The 17999-nt window shown below is 39.7% G+C and overlaps 1 long non-coding RNA gene across 1 annotated transcript; it reads right to left on the bottom strand.

Moving 5' to 3' along the window:
• Nucleotides 1-240: 240 nt before the first annotated feature.
• Nucleotides 241-17485, bottom strand: LOC117801765. The gene is made up of 3 exons (XR_004624483.1): nt 17350-17485; nt 14310-14421; nt 241-1688 (listed from the first exon to the last, which is right to left on the bottom strand). It is a non-coding gene; the product is annotated as an uncharacterized LOC117801765 (long non-coding RNA).
• Between the last annotated feature and the right edge of the window lie 514 nt (nt 17486-17999).

The following is a 17999-nucleotide window of genomic DNA, read 5'->3' as shown; positions in this document are numbered from 1 at the left end:
TTGATCCCAGGACCCTGGGATCGTGACCTGACTGAAGGCACTTAACCGACTCAGCCACCCAGACACTCCTCAATGGTATTTTTTTTTTTAATTTTATTTATTTATTTGACAGAGATAGAGACAGCCAGCGAGAGGGGGAACACAAGCAGGGGGAGTGGGAGAGGAAGAAGCAGGCTCACAGCAGAAGAGCCTGACGTGGGGCTCGATCCCACAATGCCGGGATCACGCCCTGAGCCGAAGGCAGACGCTTAACCACTGTGCCACCCAGGCGCCCCTCAATGGTATTTTTTTGATAAATACTTTGGATAAAGTTCTTTAAATGTAATGCCAATTACTTTTTTTTCTTTTATAAAAGTGTTTCTTGTGGTTTGTCCAAGGAATCTTTACCCCAGGCTGGAATATATTCTTATTTTTCCAAAATCTTAATTGTTTTATCTTTTGCATTTAGATCCACAATCAATCTAGGATTGATTTTTGTATTTGATGTGAAGGGCTGGCCAAAATTCCTTCTATTCTATGTGGCTATCAAATCCTACACAGATTTTGTTCTGGGTTCTTAGGCTGTTTCTCCTCTGAACTATTTAAGTCAAAAGCCATTCTCCCCATGGTTTTGCACAGAGGATAAATATTTACAAAAGTGGATTCACAATTTTCTTCATATTTTTTTATTTGGTAACCTAGTTTTTATGCATTTAGTTTATAATGAACTTTTAAAAAACAAAGTTCTGCATTATTGTTTATAACTATGCTATTCTGTTGGATAACCATGCAATAATTTCTTTGGCCTATCTTCTGTTAGTAGATATTCAGGTTGGTCCACATCTTTCAGTATCATAATCAATGCTGTGAAAGTGATCTTTGAACGGCTAGCTTTGCACATTTATTAAAACAGTTACTGTTAATACCACCAAGAATTAGATTGCTTGGGGTGCCTGGGTGGCTCAGTGAGTTAAGCATCTGACTTTTAATCTCAGCTCAGGTCTCGATCTCAGGGTTGTGATTTCAGGCCCCACATTGGGCTCCTCATGGGCATAGAACCTACTTTAAAAAAAAATTAGGCTGCTGGATTAAATTAAATCCTAGATTAAATTCTAGGACTTTTCAAATTCTAGACGTCTTTCAAGGTCCTGTAGCAAATTTCTTCTTTGTTATTTTGTATCTTTTGGCAGTGATTCAGAAGGGTCGCTGTCCTTCATCTCTGCCTCACGTGGTATCATCAACTGAAGGTATCAATTAAAGGTCCCATTGTTGTTTTTGATACAGTATATCTTGGTTTGGTGAAGTCCACCGGTTCTCTTCCTGGTGTTTTTTGTCCAACTGGTTATTTGTTAATGGGAAGAAGTGCTTGACTGGCCCCACGAGGTTGAAAGCACCTCAGTAATGGATTTCTGGTGACATTTTGTGTTGGTCTTTCCACAATAAGAATGCTGTCCATTTTGTTCTCAACTCAGGAAGGAAACAGCAATACATATATACTTGTCCTTGTGTCCCAAGGAAATGATAGCATTGAGAAATGTATGCGTGACTCAGTGTAAAGAGCAGGAAAAAAATTGCAATTTGATATTTTTTGGAATCCAAGAGATCCGAGCTTGATTTAAAATGAAAAGTCAAGGTCAAACTAGCATGCAGTCTGCTTAGGATGCAGCTTTATGTCTTCGCCCATAAATTTTCGCTATAAAATTTTCCTCCTAGGCAGAGAAAAAGATAAGGAAAGAAAAAGTTAAGTGCCTCTAGTCTGTTTTTTGCTGAGAGGTGTGATAAACACAGCATAATCTAATCTGATTTGCTTGTTTAAAACATAGAATCGTAAATCTCAATCACTGAGAGATCACGAATGATAAAATTTCTCTCTGCCCATTTCAAACAGGTAATCTAGCTACCTTAAAACTTTGAGAGGTAATCATTTAAATTTTGGAAACTCTTGGTAGAAGGAGCACCGTAGAAGTCATTAGCATGGAATGTAAAGTCCAAAGCTGTTTGATACTATATATATTTCAGTTCTTGCTCCTCCCTCCTAGTTCTAAATCGGTGGGGTTTTTTTCTTTTAAGTGACCTTTTCCCCTTGATGAGTTTATACACAAAACCCTTTAACATAACAGCTTGTTGGCCATTTGTGCAAGAAATAAAACCACTTTCATGAATACAAGTTACTCATTTTTTGGTATGGGGTTTGGCTTTGACCGTAACTTCAGATAATCATTGCCGCCTGCAGATGTTACAGAGTGCCGTCCATCACGCTGAACGACCCCGCGCAGTCAGGTTAAGCTAAGGCATCTGGAAACAGCACATCTGCAAATGGGTTTTATGACACCCAGGAAGCAGTTTTCTTTGCTTGTAATACCTAAAGATTTCTGAGCAAAGGCGGCATTGGCTACTGACAGATAAGCTGTGCAGAAATGTCACCTACTAAGTGCTAAGAAAGTTCCTTTCATAGCAAAGATCCCAAAGGGGAAAGCGACTATATTCAGGAATTATATATACACACACCCACAAATACGTACATACATACATACATACAGAAATATGTATATATCACAAATACACAAATAACCCTTAAGTTTTCAGGGGGTTTCTTCGGGTAGATTTCTTTTTTCTTTTCAGCTGAGTATTTCACAAGTTTTGTTTACTTTTTAGATCAAGTAGAAACAGAAATACTGTTTTTCATTTTTACAGCCAAGTTCACTTGTATGGATAACTCTATTGAACAGGTGGTGGTCTGAGTGTATGATGGCTAGTAATGCCCTAAGTCACACCATTCTCTTCTAATATCAGAAGTTTAAAAAAAAAAAATCTCTGGAAACAGCCATGTTTAATTTACTCTAAGTTCTAAGGGTTCTTAATTACAATTAAATGATGTTAGAGTGAGAGAGTTTAAGCAAAGAGGGATAAAAAAATGAAAAAGAGTGCCAATGTTCCACCAGTCAACATTGCCAAGTTATTTCATTTCTTCATTATTTTAAAGAATTAAGATAGAATTGAGCCCTCCCCAACGAATTCCTGTGTTTACAGTTTCACTAAAGATTTTTTTAAAGATTTTATTTATTTCACAGAGAGAGCGTGTGAGCACAAGCAGGGGGAGCTGCAGAGGAAGAGGGAGAAGCAGGCTCTCTGCTGAGCAGGGAACCCGATGCGAGATTCGGTCTCAGGACCCAGGGATTATGACCTGAGCCGAAGGCAGATGCTTAACTGACTGAGCCACCAAGATGCCCCAAGTTTCACTAAAGATTTTATATTGACAAACAATACAAACTATCCTGACATTTTAAAACTTTATTTATAAATATATATTTTAAACTATATTTATATAACATACATATTTCACATATTTATTTTTCCCCAAATTGCCAATACTCCAAGCATAGTCTTTGGTACTGGTTGGATAGGCAATGGTGAACAGACCAGGCACGGTTATTGTCTTCACTTATAGTCAAATCACAGAAAAAAAGAATGAGTTTACAAAGACAAAGTCTGTCATGAAATCTTTCTACGTGTTTGTGAGTGTCTTAAAGAGCAAGGAAGAGAAGGATCATTGATTTTTGACAAAACCTAAAATAAGTTTTTACTTAAGGTTTGCCTTCTGCTTAGGAAGTTTACCCAGTTTTTTGTTTATAATTCTCCCATTTTGAGATGAACTCCTGAATTTCAAGGTGGAGGGTGGCAGGTCTCAGAGATAGTTACAAAGTATTTACCCTAGTCTTCTGGCCTCTTAAAACACTGGCTAGTGTAGGTAGAGAGCTGATGGCTACTGGGAAGCTTGCAGTTTGGTGCTAATCTCTCTGCAGCTTCCTTTGACAATGCTTGGGACCGTCTGACTTTCTCTGCACCCTCAACATCCCTCTTCTTTACAAATAATCCTGAATTGAAGTAGGGAAGGTTTAAGGACCTCTAGTCTAATATTACCACCCACAGTGTGTTTTTGACTCTATTCACACCTGTCTGCCTACAGTCCTCCCACCTGGGCAGTCCCTCTGCTTTTGCAGCCCTCCATGTGTTTGCGTTCCTTTCTTTACACTGCACATACTTTCTCCAAGCTGCTTTGAGGCTTAAGTACACTTCATAAGATGTGGTCCAGGTATCACGTCATTACTAAGGCTTCCGAATTAAAGAGGGTACCGTTCCTCCCTGCCCACTTCTATGTACCTCGATCTTCTCACCTTCATTACAGCTATTGAAACAGGCACTAAGTAATCCACAGTCTAAACAGAGCTATCAACAGTTGGGGCCAACAACTTGTACCCCAAGCTTTCCAGGAGTTGCCTAAAAAGTCCTTACCACAATCAATTAACCCCACCTAGTATTTCCCATGACTAAAGAGGGGAAGTGTCAAGTATTGCTGCCTTGGCATCCATCCAAGTGGCCTGCAGAGACCTTTGAGACTTTCACTAGACCCTTCATGAAAGCAGCCTACAGAGTGACAAGCAAATGGAAGTTCCTGCCTGATAAAATCACCCTTGTGATCAACAATCTTCCCTACTTGCCAGCACCTGTATGCCTTATGCAGCCCTTAGATAAACCCCCCATGGGCTTTACCAAAAGCCTTTTCTTGTTATTTGAATCAACCAATCCAGCTGTAGCCTGGGAAACCCAAATCATTCTACCCATGGATCCTAATAAAGGCATATGCCGGATTCCTCCTTAGACCTCCTTAATCCCCTCCTTACCCTCTCCTTATGTTTCTGTCTCTCTCTCCCCCTCCCCCATCACCCTCCACTCTCTACCCACTCTATCTTGACCTCCCCATGCAGCACCTCAAGGCATGCCATGTACTTTCTCCAGAAGTATTGTGTATTTCCTTCTCCTTATGAGGGTAAACTTCTCTATTTGAACTTCTCTTGTGCTCTGTTGTGGAACCATCACCATCTGGCAACTTGTGTTCCACTTAGCAAATAATAATTTAACAAAGTCATAACAGAAAGGGGGGAGCAGAGAAAGTCCAATTCAGATGCCAAAGACTTTCTCCAACAGCCCAATCTCCTCTCATGTTCTTGTCCCTAGAAACTTCTTCACATCCCCTCCCCAAGCAAGTGAGAAAGACTTTGAGACATCCTCTCATAGAAGAAATGGATGGAATGAGGGAGAGACTGGAATTTCTTACTTGGCTTAAAAACAATGGACTTGAAATTTGTTTGTTCTTTCTGCTCAAGGAAGAAGACATTTGGGGGAAGATGGCCATTATCATTTAATCTTCACAATTTAAGTAACTTGGCTGTTAAGTCATCCAAAAGGGCTGCCTGCTGGCCAAGAGACTGGTACAGCTTGAGGGTGTAGGCTGGACCACTTGGGGTAGGAGCTCAGGAGGCAGGGAAAAGGGTTCAAACCCAAATCTGACTCAAGAATCAGCATGCTGGTCTCTGGTACCAGCTGAACTCTTCACTACTGAGCTAATTTTCCCATCTGTAGAAAGGGATAATTTTTCCCATCTGTAGAAAGGGAAAGACTTCATAGGATTTTAATAAGGAATATTCAAAATAGTCAAAGAAAAGGGGCGCCTGAGTGGCACAGCGGTTAAGCGTCTGCCTTCAGCTCAGGGCGTGATCCCCGCATTATGGGATCGAGCCCCACATCAGGCTCTTCTGCTATGAGCCTGCTTCTTCCTCTCCCACTCCCCCTGCTTGTGTTCTCTCTCTTGCTGGCTGTCTCTATCTCTCTGTCGAATAAATAAATAAAATCTTTAAAAAAATTAAAAAAAATAGTGAAAGATGTTTAACATAACCCTTAGCATGAAGTGAAAGCATATTTAATGATAGTAAATAAATGTAACCATTGATTTTTTTTTTAATTTTTCCTTCTTCTAAGACTGGACTTCATCCCAGATCTTTATCAAAGTTGGATTCTTGAACCTTCTTTCTCTTCCTTCTCTTCCAAAGGGTTCCAATCTTCCCCATTGTATTATATCCTACTATAGTTTAATGGGCTCTGCTTTCCTCTGTACAAATAGGATAAACAAAGTTTTGTACTGCAAACATTCTTCTCCAACCTCTTAACATAGCCTAATTCGTGTGATAAGAAGGAACTTGGGAAACTTGGAAAAGCCTGAAGTTTAACCCCAGTGTAAAGAAAACACACAGACATTTAAAGTGTCTAAGATGCATGCCTCATAAATATACTAAGAGACTAAACATACAAATAGAAAATGGCTAGACCATCTAATAATAATAATAATAATAATAATAATAATAATATTCTCACACACAGTCTGCAGCAACCAGCCCAGGAAACCAACCACAGCAACCAGCCCAGGAAATTGGCTGGCTATCTATAATCAGACTTGGAGTAATCAGACCCCTGTCTCTAAGAACAACCCAGAAAGCCAACCAAAACCCCTTGAACATTGGCACAAAGTGGTCAGGATTTAATTATCATCATTATTCTTTGTTATGACTGGCAATTTCCCTAACTTTTACCCCTGCTCACAAGTTAGGATCAATCAGAAAAAGCCAAACCTGCATCCCTAACCAATAACCTGGGATGCCCCACTTCTAGTTAGACTGGCTAACCAGCCTCCAGCCAGGGCACACTTAAAGCTTTTTCTTTTTCCCTTATGAAGCTTTCCTGCTTACACCTCTGCGTGCCTTTGAGTTTGCCAAAACCCAGCAATGGCGGCTGACTCTCTTGCTAGAGCCAGCTCTGAATAAAGAAACTCTGCTTGTTCTCATTTGGGTGGTCTTTGTTTATTTCCACAACATTTAAGTGCAAGATCTGTTTTCAATTTGATCTTAATGAAATCTGGTTACATATTAGGTTATGGCTATATGGCACCACGCGTCATGGCCAGTCTTGTTGTGGGGTACCACAGAGGCTTAATCGCCGGCGTCTCAAAAGCACCCAAAGTAAAACGCAGCACACTGAAAAAATAAGTCAAGGCCCAGGGTACCTGACTGGAAGCAATTAAAACTTTAAGAACCTCTGAAAGTGAATGAGGGCTTCCTCTGCCCTATCAGTCTAGGTCTGCTCTTCAAGGATGACCTGGTTGGTCTGTAAGGTAATTAGAAGTATCGCCTTAAAATTAGTCATATAGTCAGATGAAACATTGACCCACTGACCTCATCACAAATGATCAGCTCATTTCCTCTTTTTCATATTACCCAGAAACCCCTAGTGTGTTCGGGATTCCCAAACTTTCAGCAACATTTTTTTGGACTGCTTTTCCTCTAACCTATACATACATTACCTTTTAAAAAATAATGCAGGGATAGGCCTACATATTCTTTAATGGATTATTTTAGCCTACTAAGGGATTGTCAACTCCTTTTCCTTAAATAATAGCCTCCATTAAAAAAAGAAAAGAAAAAAGAAAGCCCTAAGGAACTAAGTTGTTTCCATGTGTTGAGTGATAGGGACGGTTGGGGAGTAGGGAGAATGGAGCACCAATCATACAGTAGAACATGGAAGAGAATTGTTCTTTTTTTTAAGTGTCTTTTGACAATAATGTCCCCGGGCTATAGAGCTAAATTGCTTTGCTCATTTATGAGCGTCTTTGTCTCATCAATAAGTCTTTAACTCCAACAAGGGAACAATGAAACCAGAAATAACAATAATCATCAATCCAGAATCACCTCACTACAGTGTTGAGTCCAAAATAAGACCAGCTTGTCTTAGATACTCGTTTCATATATTAAGGTATTTTATCTATGTGTACAAAGAGAGATTTCAACTCGCTCTATAGGCAGCCTTCTCATGTGCTTAGTAAGGGCCTGTCAGTAAGCTTGGGTTCCAGTTAAGACCACCTCCCATTCATTCTTCAGATCTCAACATGATGATCCCTTCTTCCAGGAAGCCATACTGCCCCTCCCCACCCCCAGCAGTTCTAATCCCCCTAATGTGCGCACTTCTTCCTCTCTTTCTCCCTAGCTTCGCATAGTTTCAATTAGGCATTTCTAGTGTAATTGTCTCTTAACCATGTATTTCCCTGACAAATCTATAAACTTCATCAGGGTAGGGACCTAGTATAGTTTTACTTATTTTTCCACAGTCCCAAGTTTATAGAAGAAACTCAACTATTCTTGACTGAATAAATGTGTTAGTGATTGACAAGCATGGATGGAAAGGTGGAATGGTGAAACAAAGAGAATTAGACTTTTCTATTCAAAAAAGAAAGAATTTGGGAGTTAATACAAACAGAAGAGCATTTAGGGCATGGTGCCCAGGTAATGGGTAAAGATGGTGGATGGGCAACATGGAAGCTGGTGTGAGCATGCAATGGAGGCCATGATGGTTGGTAAAGCCCCTTAAAAGATAGAAATATCTAATGGCCAGTTTTTAGGTTATTTGCTAGCTATAAATGATGGAAATTCATATTTGCTATAAACACAGTCTTGAATCAGCAGTACCCAATGAGAATGGAAAACACAGAGGCCCAGAAAAAACATGCCCAGAATTGAGAGTAAACCTCAGGATAAGCCTTGGATGAATGCTGCTTTTCATACTCCCCAAGTACACTAGAAGGAGGTGGCCAGGGCTGATACTAAGCTAGAAAGTGCTGGTGCCACTTGTTATATACAACTTATGTTGTTATACTGTATTAGTTGTTTAAATACAAAATTACTTTCACGCTGGCTAGATGAACTACTGCCATTGGCCCCTTTCTCAGGATCTCTTGGAGTGCGTGAACCCCTGTCTAGTCCAGCAGTCTCAGAGTTAGCACCAGGTACTGTAGAGGGCCTCCAGGCCAGGCATCAGTTCTGACTGGCTAGTGCCTGGGCCACACCAGTTGTTAAGTATCTTGAGTATCCCTCTAGAAGTTGGCAGCTGCAAAGAGAGAGGAAAAGCTGCATTCTGGGTTTTTCTCCAAGGTTACCTCAAACCTCACCCTTTAAAGAACAGAACATTAGTCAATGTTTTAGATATTCCCACAATTTTTTCACTTGTTCAATTTTTAGAGAAACTGCTCATCAATGTGATTATCCCATTATACTCCCACCTGCAATCTATGAAGTTCCCATTTCTTAAAGTCCTCATCATATGTTGATTCAAACTTGGTAAACGCACGTTCCTAGCAGCTTTATGAGTAATGATCCCAAAAAGGAAGCAACACAGATATCCGTGTACAGGTGAATAAATGGGAGACACCATATTAAAAGAATTATATTTGATTTTTGATGCCCCTTCATCATTAATCACATAACCTCCTCAAGCACTAAATTTACATCCATAGGAAACTACCAAACCCACCGGCAAGGTGGGGGTAGTACTCCACACTCCCGCCAACTACATAGGAAGGCCAAGTAGCTCCATAGCATAGGCAGTATTTGATGATAGACTTTTAATTTTAGCCAATCTGGTGAACATGTTGTAGTATCTCTTTGGGTTTTCAGTTGGATTTCCAATGATGGATAATGATGTAGGACACTTTTTAATGTGCTTATTGTTCATTTAGAGACTCAAAATCTCTCCTTGTTTCTAAAGTTGGGTTCTTTGTCGTCTTACTGTGGAGTTGTAGGAATTCTTTATACATCCTAGATACGAATCTTTTGTCAAATATATGTATTGGGAATATTTTATCCCAGCCTGTGGTTTCCCTTTTCATGTTTTCAAGATGTCCTTTGAAGAGTAGAAGTTTTCAACTTTTGATTAAATCTCACTTTATCTTTTTTCTTTTATAATTATCAATGTTTGAGTTAGGCATATGGTTTTCATGGGAGCATTAGTCTCAGAGACAATTATAAAGTGTTTATACTGACCTTATACTAAAGAAATCAATTCATAGATTCCATAAACTCAGTGATTCCCATGCAGGATAAAGAAAATTACACTGGGACATACAGGTCTGTGTCAAACTTTTGAAAACCAAACAAAACAAAAAATCATGAAGGCCCCCAGACAAAAACTACTCACTGTTTTCGAAGAAGCAACAAGTCTAAGAACTGAGTTTTCAACAGAAACCATGGTATGTAAAAGAAAATGGCACCTATAGCACAAAGGTCAGGAGGAGGGTGAAAGGAATTAAATGCTCTTAAATTTCTTGCATCATTTGGGAAGAGACACAAGTTCTAATTTAAGGCAAATTTTTTAAAAATCAAGGATGCATACTCAAAACCAGTAAAAGAATTATAAAAGAATGCATAATTGAAAGCTGATAAAGAGAAATATAAAAAAATATTTCAGTATATCAAAAAACAAAGCTAACAGAAAACAGCAGAATCAAACCACAGATGGACAACAAAGCCTGCCATAGCTGATGTAAAATATTATTCTGATCTGTCAAAGAACGTCGCCACAGCCTGAACCCACCATCCATCTGATGGGCTGCGTGCATTTCAGCCTATCATGACCAGAGGTCAAGACTAGCATAACTAGTAAAACCAAACTTTCTTGTCAATATTTATTTAAAAGTTTTGATGACAAATAAAACAGGAGAGAGTGGAATAGCATGGACACACTGCATGAATTAGTTCCCATTAGGTTATGCTAAGTAAGAAGTAGCCCCTCATATCTTAACGGTTCAGAAAAATGAAGGCTTGGGACACCTGGATGGCTCAGTCAGTTAAGCATCTGCCTTCGGCTCCGGTCATGATCCCAGGGTCCTAGGATCGAGTCCCACATCGGTCTCCTTGCTCAGCAGAAAGCCTGCTTCTCCCACTGTCTACCTCTCCCCCTGCTTGTGCTAACTTGCTTGCTCTCTCACTCTCTGACAAATAAATAAATAAAATCTAACTACAACAACAACAACAACAAAATGAAGGCTTATTTCTCACTCAAGTGCCATGACAATGGCAGTCCACATCAGCTGTTCTCCATGTTGTCTTCATTTGTGATCCCAGATGAAGAAGCACCCCTTATCTGAGGCAGTTTCCTTCTTAGAGCAGTACAGGGAGAGCAATTGCAGAACTAGTCAATAACTCAGAGCTTCTGCTCCCAAATAGCACACGTCACTTCTACTTAATTGCTTTGGTCGAAGCAAATCTCATGGCCAAAGTTGATATCAACCTTGGGTCATGAGTGTCCTTTGGAGGGACAGGCCATTGGGAGTACTCTCAGAGAAATGGGTCTAGAAAGAGGAACAGTAAATATTTAAACAAATACCACAATCTAGCACATATATCCTATTTCCTAACCATTATATTTTTAACATCTTCTAACCATTATTTGGAGTTTATCTGATTGAATTGCTTTTTCTTTAAGACTAAGACTAATTTGACACAATTTTCTATCCCCTATTTTAATATTAATCTGATTATATATACTACATCTTATTTCCTCCTCGAAGGTAAAATTAAGATACATCTATATAAATACATATGGTTTCTTGTGTATATATTTTTCCCTAAGAGATGTTATTGAACAAATGTGTCTACAATCAATATTATTTTAAAATTGAGTAATATCCATTTTATTTATCACTTCTAAGCCATGTGTACTGAAGCAGACATATTGTCCTATTTTCACAAGCGCTATTGTTACTGGTGGTAATTCATCGTGGCTGGCTGAGAGCAGAGAAGTTCTCATCTGAAATTTTATATTTTCCACGTACTAGATGAATAAATAGAGCAGATTCAAAACATGGAGTACATCATAGAGAAAATTTTATAAGCCAATGCTTACTGAAAGGGTCGAAGATAGATACATCCCTTTTAGTAATTTACCATTAGGAGGCTAAAACACTTCAAGAGAATGAGAATGAAAACCTCAAACACCTGCAATGCTCTGCCTATGTTTCCCATGTAATTGCCACCCATGGCATCATAATCCAACTGAATGAATGAGTGGAGGGAAATGACTAGGTAACAGTAATAGTATCTTCTACATAGGCCTTGCTTTGTAGTTTACAAAGCAGTTTCCCGTCGGTTACCTCATTTCAACTTGCACACCACCTTGTTGTAAGCAGGACTGGTGTTATTCCCAGTATAGACATGAGCAAAAGCAGACTCTGAAACATTAAGTCACTTGACCAAGGTCACACAGCAATTTAGAGGCGGAGATCAAACTTGAGCACGTGTCTCTGTGCCCTGCCCAATGATTTTCAAACTTTGTATGTCTGAGAATCAATAGAGGATTTTGTTAAAAATGTGCATTCTTCTACCTACCTTCCAGAAATTCTAATCTAATATTTCTGGAGCAGTGCCCAGAAATTCACATTTTTCACTAGATTCCCAGGTGATTCTGGTGTAGGATGAACCCATTTTTCCTGATACTGGTGCAGGGTGTGAGAGGGCAGGAGAAATCTGTGGGTAGCATTTAAAATTGAGTATTCGTCCCTGGCCTAATGAGAAAAAACTTAACCTACTCCTTGTCGTGATATCAGTGGTAACCTTAACTGGCATAGTAGTTATGAGAGAATAAAGAGTATTGGTATATTTTCAAAAAGTAACGGGGCTCATAACACCATTCAACTTAATCCCGTTCAAGCTTTATGAGCAACTGATTTGATTGCACCTAGGCATGATCTTATCATCCAGTAATAGTCACATGGCAGTGTCCAGGGATGGGACCCTATCATTCGCTTAGAACAACTTTAAAAATATTTAATTCCCAGCCTCAACAGGGTGACACTATGCTGATGGATTATTCCCCATCTCTACCAATGTGCATTATAGCCGATTGAGTGCTTGTATTTTATAGACTGGAGTTTCTTTTTATTTTGGTTCTTTTAATATCACTTTGAACATCGAGACCTGCATAGTAGAATTTTTGGAGGACTGATAAAGGTCTAACCAGTGAAGTCAAGAGTTGTGTTTTAGAAAGACTTTTTATGTTGCAGTCAGGGCCATATCAAAGGACAGTCTCTTAGAGAAGGATGACCTGGTGGTTTCCTCACAAAGTCAATAGGGAACTTTCATGTCACCATGAATTTAATACTGTCTCTTGTGTTTTCCTTTGCAATCTCTTTGATTGGATTACGTTCAAGGACACATGGCCTCTTGTCTTTTGAGTCTGTTAAAGAGTTCATTTCCCAGCTTTGACATTGAGCTCAGGAGTTTCAACAGCAATGAATCAGAAATATCCACATCAGAAACCTCTTAATCTTTACCAGACAGAAGCAGTTGTTTGCAACTAAACTTCAGTGGACTGTTTAGAGGTAGGATTTACCAGTTTGCAAATGTTTTTGAAAGGAAAGACAAGGTGAAGCAAAGTAGGAGAAACAATTTTAAGGAGTTAGAACTCAGAGCCCAGAGCCACTAGACCAGTTCTAGACAATATATTTGTTTCTGCTGGACGTTATGAGAAGAGTCCCTTCCAGGTTGAACACCACCCAAGTGTGCATTAGGGCCTGTGGTTACCCAGCTTCCAAATTTCAGTTCTCAGCCCTTCTCTGTCCTCTCCCCCTGGATGAGCTCACTTCTTCCTGATTTCAGTTATCACCTCAATGCCTCAGTGTCGATGACTCATGGGTTCATTCAGTTACCCAGCAGGTACTGAATTCCCACAGCTGTCATAACCGTCCTCATGATAGCTTGCATTTATAGACTTTACACTGTTGCCAGATGCTGTGCTAACCCTCTCTGTGCCTTGAGATGAGAGTGGAGTGTGGTGGTTAAGATGGTGTAGGTTCTGGCAACCAACTGCCTCAGTTCCTAAAATTTTGGATTCCTCTGCGGCTCTGCTTCCCTCTCGACATTGGGTATGAAAATAGGATGTACTGGGAGAGTACATACCCTTGTTTGGTTTTGTTTTGAATTAAAAGATTTCTTGTAAAATGTTTAACATGGTACTTTACTCATAGTACTAAACTTTCAGTCAACTGTAGTTATAATAAATTGTTATTATCGGTACATCTTATTTTTACATAATACAACACTCCTAAAATATAGTTACCACTTAATCTGCTTTAAAACTACATCTGTGTTCTTAATCATTATGATAAGTACCTCTCTGATTTATGGCCTATGGAAATAATACATTGTTAGAGAAGATACCAGTCCCTGACCTCCAGTTCACATATATGCGAAACAGAGGACTAAGGATAACAGTAATGACATAATGAGCGCCAAGAGAACTCAGAATCCCTGTTGTGTACAGCCTTGTTCTCCTCACCTGATTTCCAAGTATTTACAGAGTCGCAAAATACCGGAGCTGAAAATACAATGAACACCAGAGCAGAGCTGTAGTCACAGTAAAATATTCCATTTACAACCAAGGGCATTCATTTGAGAGGAGTGAAGCGATGTGGTGACAGTCACAGAGAGGGACATGGGTAGAGCTCCCAACTCTCTGCCCTACTGCCCACAATAATATTTCACCATTTAGATGTGTTACCATCCCCACTTTCCACCATTTCAAAACATAAGCTTTCCGTTCAACATACTGATTACCTATTGGCTACTGTCGGGAAGGCTCCATTTTTGACAAAATGCCTTCGGAGTGGCACATACCCTACACTGTAGTTCATCCGAACGACACACTGCAATGATCCTTGATATTTTTAGACAGAAGCTGCTACGTTTGCAGCCAGTCATCCACGGGACTCACCATGTCGCAAATGCTCTGAAAAGGAAGAGAAGGCTTTGAAGCAAACTGGGAGAAGGGATTCTTTTTTCTGAAGAGTCAGTTAGAACCAAAACTCAAAGTTGTTGAACTAGTTCTGCAAGGAATTGTTTTGTTACTGCTGCAAGATACGAGAGACTCATCCCTTCATCTCCTGCCCATCAGGAAGTCCTGCTGGTTTATCACACATCCAGAAGCCGAGCACTTCTGACCACGTCTACTGCTGTCATCCTGTTGTAAGCCATGGGTGTTTCTCACTCATTTCAGAGTAGGAGCCTCCTACCCGGGCAGAATGCCTTTCCCGGTGCTTCCTAGCGTGTTCCTCACAAAGCATACATTCCACAAAGAACTGGCAAAGTGATGATTTTAAAACATAAGTCAGATTTTGTCCTTTCTATATAGGAACCCCATGGCTTCCCACTGGACTCAGAGGAAAACTCAACTCCTTTATTACAGCCTTGAGCTCTACTCAGTCTGGTTCCTGCTCTTTTTACCCTGGGCCCCAACTCCTGTTTCTCTCTCCTCTATTCATTCTACTTCAGCTGTACTGCCCCCTCGCATTCCTTGAAATCTTAGAGCTTTTGCCTAGATTGTTTCTCTGTCTGGAACAGTCCTCACTGAGATATCAGACTGGCTCACTCTCTCACTACCATCTAGTCTTTGCTCAGAAGTCCCCTTTCCGATGAAGCTTACCTGGATTACTGTGTTAAATACTGTAACGGGGCCCTGCACCTGTGCGTGCAAATGTACCCACACCTGTGTGCACGCACACGCACACTCACGCACATACCACCAACACACAGACACACATTCTGATTCCTTCTAACGATGGTACTTGTTTCCACAGTGTCTTCCCCAAGCTGGGACATCTTCTAGAGTTAAAGAGCTTACTGAGGATAATTATGCTGGGACAATAGGAATAAAGTGTGCCTGCCTGGGGCAGAGACATAGACCCACCCACGCCTAACGTGCTCTGATTTTTCCCCCTTAACATCCATTGTCTTCTGACAGATCTATGATATTTACATATTTATTTTGTGTATGCGTCGTCTTTGTCTTCCTCTTAGAATATATGCTTCATGCAGGCAAGGATATTTGCCTCTTTTATTCATTAATGTATTATGAGTACTAAAAACAGTGTCCGGCAGCCCAGCACATGGTAGTCTCCCAGTAAGTATTTGTTGAATTGAATAAATTAATGATAAGGGGAAATCAAAAATGACCTCACCAGCTCCTTCAAACTTTAAGCATGAGATGAATTTGTCAGTTCAGTTCTATCAAAAAATGATTTTAAAAAAAGCAAGTGAGATGATTACACAAACTCAAAACTTTAATCAGAGTGATAAAATTATAGATTTGGATACTGGGTCTGGGAGAGACACTAATGGATGGTCTGGCTGTCAATCCCTTCTTTGAAAAGAGCAAATGTTTATTTACAGCAATGATTCCAAATTATTTTCTTGTTCCCCATCTTTAAATTTAGTCTCTGACTTGCTCCTCTTCACCTTCACAAAGCTCAGGTGGAAATTTCTTCTTAGAACTTGGCATTTTTCTCACCTTTTACAGCGCTGAGAAAAAAGTCATGCCCGCTCAATAATGTTACTTATTCCCTTGTAATATTCTTTCTGTATCTTGTACATGTCCTGGAATTGCATATGTCTCATTATACATTCTATCACATCACTTTCCTGCTCCTTGCTCCTATCTTCTGTCTCCCTCGGGTCTTTCAGTGAATCATAAATTTTTAGAGACAGATGCTCTAACATATTCATCTTTAGCAACCAGTACAGTACCTAGCATAGAGTGAGCACCATCTTTGTATTTATTGATGGGAATTAAATTGGATTTGACTCAGTGATAACTATATCTTTCATTAACCCCTCCACCTGACCAAACTGTACTGTATAACTGCAACATCCCAGTTGAACTGTAACATTTTACAACAGTGTGATAGCAAAGGCCCTTTCTAACTTGACATTTTCACTTACTAATTTCATATTAGTTTCTTAGCTTCCACCTGACTCTGCTCGCAGCTATAGATAATCTTCAAGTCCTAGTTGCTGTATTAGAGACGGCTGCTGTTTTCCTTGCAACACTGCAAATCAGTCTAAACTGGTTTATTTACTAGTGTATAAAATAATTTTAAAGGTGAAATCGGATGCTATCACATCCAATCTATGTCAACATGAAATCTTCTGCAGTTGTATTCTTAACAAGTTTCCATACATATATATATATGGATATATATATGGATAGATATTCCTGAAACACATCTCCTAATTCTGTGGATTGTTTTCTGATCCTCTAATATTTTGATGACTGTTGGCCAAGTTCTTTTTGACTCTGTTAGTGAACAATTTGTCCATTACTGCTTATATTTTCTGCTTCGACCCTATGCATAGTAATTTTCATCTATGCTTAACTTGGATTATACTCAATTTCCACTGTATGCTTAGCCTGATACCAATTTCTTTTCATACCTCCAAGCCTACTTTGGATTTGAATCTTTTAACAGTGAAATGCCTAGGAATAACTAAAACATAGCACAGCATCTAAGCAGGACTATAGATTTGCCATCAGCTGTCAGATTTCTTCTGTTTTGCCCTCCACAAATCCGTGCCTGGAGCCTTTTTCCATGAAAGCGTCCTATATGAATTGGTGATAATATCTATTCTTTACAAATCTCCCCCTGCCCCATTTTCTCTTCATGGTTAGAAAATATATAGCACATTTTCCCCCATCCTTTCCCAGCATGTTTCCTCTGTTCAGTCTAGAATCAGGCAATTCATATGACAGGTACACTTGATTTAAAGTGTGCTGACTCCCCTCCCCACCAGCAACTCCAGATTTTATCCCCCTTAAATCACCATTCCAACAGGAGGAGAAATAGACAAACATTACTGAAAATCTCAAAGAAAAGTTTCTCACCAGGTTGAGTATATCACGGGAATGATCTTCACAAAGCCCAAAAGTCACCAGGGGTCTGTTGGAAATAGTTGCAAGAGTCAAGCCCTCACAATTACCAGAAATTCAAGCTGCCTTATGCATGTGTGGAAAAGATCTGTAACATACTTGCTCTCTGAAGCACCTTAAGGGTAACATCCTGTTCACTTTTTGCCTAGATGATATCTGTATTTCAGCAAATGTCAGCAAGTCCACATACTTTGGCAGAACAAATGTTATTTTTCCTTTCATAACTGTCCTAAGAGGAATTGTGCAATCCTATAGATTATCGCACGGAGCTCTTGCTGGCACATGGCCAAGGCAGAAATACTCTTCTCCGGAGGAGGCAAATTGTGAATTAGGTTCATTGCTGGCAAATTGCTTTTTGTGTTCAGTTTAATTTAGTTTTCATGATTTTTCCTGAGGGCTCATCCGGCCTTGCTCAACTAACTGGTTTAACAGATCAGCTTAAGTTCAGAAACCCTCATTCTTTGCAAGATGTCAAAATGTCTTCTTATTCAGTTCCTGATTAGGACAAGTGAGAGTAACAAACGTTTTACAGGTGTTAAATTCTCCCAGACAGATATGGTTTAGCAAACGGTGGGGCGGGGTGGGGGGAGTGGATTTCAATAAAT

This window comes from Ailuropoda melanoleuca, chromosome 4, assembly GCF_002007445.2.
Source record: "Ailuropoda melanoleuca isolate Jingjing chromosome 4, ASM200744v2, whole genome shotgun sequence".
NCBI classification, from domain to species: Eukaryota; Metazoa; Chordata; class Mammalia; order Carnivora; family Ursidae; genus Ailuropoda; species Ailuropoda melanoleuca.
This window is presented reverse-complemented; position numbering and strand designations above follow the sequence as displayed.